The following is a 3,878-nucleotide window of genomic DNA, read 5'->3' as shown; positions in this document are numbered from 1 at the left end:
CTTCACATCATTCTAAAACTTTCTCTAAATGATTTAGACATGTTTCAAATGAAGTTTCAAACACAGAAAAATCGTCCATAAAGACTTCGCCCTTTTTCAATTAAGTCACTAAAAATTGACATCATACATCTTTGAAATGTTGCATGTGTGTTACATAAGCCAAAGTTCATTCGTCAAAAAATAAAAGCTCCATAAGGACTGGTAAACGTTGTTTTCTTTTGATCCTCTAGAGCAATTAATATTTGATGATAGTCGTTATATCCATCTAAAAAGCAAAAATATATGTGTGCAACTAGTCTATCCAGCATCTAGTTCAGATAGGGTAAAGGAAAACGGTCTTTCATAGTGGCAGAATTTAATTTTTGATAATCTATGCAAATTTTCCATCATGTGACTTATCTTGTTGGTATTAATTCATGATTCTCATTTATCACTACAGTCACTCGTCGTTTCTTTAGAACAAAGTTAATTGGACTCACCTAAGCACTATTTGAAATAAGATATATTACTCACGCATCTAATCATTTTAAAATTTCTTTATTGACAACTTCTTTCATCATAGGGTTCAATCGCCTTTGACGATCAGCTCTTGGCTCATGATCATGATGTTCTTCCAATAAAATTCTGTGCATACAATTTGAAGGACTGATTCCTTTAATATTAGCTAATGTCCATCCAAAGGCTTTCTTATATCTTCTTAAAGTTTCTAAAAACATTTTTCTTGCGTATCGGTTAATTTTGAGGATACAAAAACAAGTAATGTGTATAAATTTCCTAAAAATGCATACTTTAAATGTGTACGAAGTGTTTCCATTTTTAGTTCAGGATGTTTCTCAATAGATGAAATCAAATTTTTATTATTATCTATAGGATTTAACATTTCAAATTGTTCCTGAACATAATTCAATTCTTTATTACTCACTTCCAGAGATTCATTTTAAACTTTATCCTCATTCTCAGTATCCAAATATTCTTTTTCAGATTTCTTTTCAAATGTCTTAGTGAAATATTCACGACTTAAATAGTCATTAATATCCATTTGAAAAAATTTAATATCACTTTCTTTTTCAGGTTATCTCATTGATTTTGTAATATTAAACGTAACCTCTTAATCACTAACTCTCCCAGTTAGTTCTCCTTTCTACACATCTATCAAAGCTCTTCTAGTGGCAAGAAATAATCTTCCTAAAATGATAGAAATTTCTTTATCTTCCCCCAAGAGATGGTCTTCCTAAAATGATAAAAATTTCTTTATCTTCCTCAATATCTAATACAATAAAATTCCTAGGAAAGATAATTTTATCAACATTTACCAAAACATCTTCTATAACTCCTTTAGGATAGGTAATCGAACGATCATCGAACTGAAGAGTTACGGTTGTAGGTGAGATGTCTCATAAACCCTACCTTCTGAAAAATGATAGAGGCATCAAATTAATACCGGCTCCTAAATCACATAAAGCTTTTTTAAAAAATCCTTCGCCAATAGTGCAAAGAATAGTAAAACTACCAGAATCTCTAAGTTTCTCAGGAAGCTTTTTTGGAATTATAACACTACACTCTTCACTGAGTGCAACAGTCTCATTATCCATCTCATTATCCACAAACTGCCTTATCCACAAACTGCCTTTTCTTATTAAGTATATCCTTCATAAAATTCACATAGCTTGACATTTGTTCTAGGGTTTCGATAAATGAAATGTTTATAATTAATTTCCTCGAGATTTCCAAAAATTTTGAAAATTGGTTATCTTTGTTTTTCGGTATCAATCTTTGAGGAAATGAAGGTGGTGGTCTTTCTACAGTAATTTTCATTAGTTTGATAGAACATTCTGTCTTAAAATGAAAATCTTCATCAGAATTTTCATTTTCCACCCCTTCTTTTTCAACTTCAACTTCCACTTCTTTTTGAACTTTTTTTCCAATTCTTTTCCACTTCTCAGTTGAACAGCCTTAATTTGTTTTTTATTCTGATCTTTAGGATTTACTTCAATATTACTAGACAAAGTTCCTGGAGGTCTATTACTAAGTGCAGTAGCAATACATCCTAACTGATTTTCCATGTTTCTAATTACAGCTCATTGAATTTGTAATTGACTTCTCATTTGCAATGTTAATTCTTTCATTGAGAACTTCTTCTCCTTACTCTACAAATTGCTATTGAAACCTGGAGTGTAATAAGGTTTATAAGTTGGATTTCTTTGGTTGTTGGAGTTTCCCAAAGGGTTCACAACATTGTTCCCCCATTGTGGGTTTGCAGCATTAGAGTTATTGTTACTCCAACTGAAATTCAGATGATTTTTCCAACCAGGATTATAATAATTGGAATAAGGGTTGTTAGAACGAATATTTATTGCGTTTAAATTCTCATAAGAAGATTGAGATTCTATCATTTATCCCAATGAGTTTTCCTCAAGCACATGTGGTGTTTGAGAACAATTCATTCCATATTGATCTATCTTCTTCGATATAATAACTATTTGGGTAGCCAACATAGATATTTCATCAGCATCATGAATACTAGCTACTCTTTTTGGATTTACCTTTTCAGAGGATCATTGAAAATTATTAATAGTCATCTCTTCAATTAACAAATACGCTTCATCGAATGGTTTTGACATTAATGATCCACCAATAACATCGTCAATTATCGATCTAAGAGATCCAACCAATTCATTATAAAAATTTTGAATTTTTCAGTGTTGAGGAGATGAGAATGCTCTAGTGGAGGAGTCATTTTAGCTCTAGTGACAGACAAGATTAGAAAGAGTCTTCTCAGATGGTTTGGTTGCATTAAATGTCAATCATCTGATGAACCTATTAGGAGAGTAGATATTTATATTTGACTTATGTTAAGAAAGGTTGAGGTTGACCTAAAAGGATGTGGATATGTATAAAAAATATCTTAAACTATTAGAATTAAATGAAAAGGTGACACTCAATAGGACACAATGGAGAAAAACGATTCATGTAGCCGACCCCATATAGTGGGATAGAGGCTTCTTCTTCTTCTTCTTCTTGTTGTTGTTTAATAACTAGTGTTCATTAAAATTTTACCAAGTGTGATATATGTCAGAATCATTTCTAAGGATTAGACATTGATAGTTGCTGAAATTTTGCATTTAATATGTAATTTTCTAATGTAATTTTAAACTTTGACAACCATTAACTTATTGTTTGGAATGAAGGAAACATGTTTATTATTTTCACATTAAATAGAACTGTTTTTACCGAAGCTAATAGATGGTAATCTGGAAATTTTTGTTCGCATCCGTGAACCAAATCCTAGATTGCATTAGTAATCCCTAAAATCTTAACCTTCTTACAGAGCTTACCAACATATCAATCAAAAGTGGGAAGAATTATCAGGGTTAAAAGATCACCATATGGATGACAGAGCCGCAGAAGGCAAGGATTTACATCTAAACTGTAAGTTTGCAATAAAACCTATATAACAATATTAATATCAGCAAAATAATTTACATATATTTTTAAGTTTAAAAGAAAGCCAACATCATGCATGTGCGTGTAATTATGTGAATAATTTTTTCTTCTATAGGCAACATTTTGGCCATAATTTCTCTATATATATGAAACGGAAATAAAAGATGAAGGCTCTAAATTATCAATGTTAATAGAAATGAACCAAATATTTGGTATGTCACAATTTCATGTCTTTGTGATAAGTGAGCGTTTATCAGCCAAATTCTTTTATTTTTGTTTAAGCAAGATGGTAATGAAGTGATTGAAATAATTCTAGAAGTGTAGCATGAAATTTGGAACATATAAATCAGTAAACAAATTGAATTTAATTTTCATAAATTAAATTTTGATATGTTATTATTTTACCAAAGTTAAGAGCATTGAATAATTATATC

Source organism: Phalaenopsis equestris, unplaced genomic scaffold, assembly GCF_001263595.1.
Source record: "Phalaenopsis equestris unplaced genomic scaffold, ASM126359v1 Scaffold211074, whole genome shotgun sequence".
NCBI classification, from domain to species: Eukaryota; Viridiplantae; Streptophyta; class Magnoliopsida; order Asparagales; family Orchidaceae; genus Phalaenopsis; species Phalaenopsis equestris.
This window is presented reverse-complemented; position numbering follows the sequence as displayed.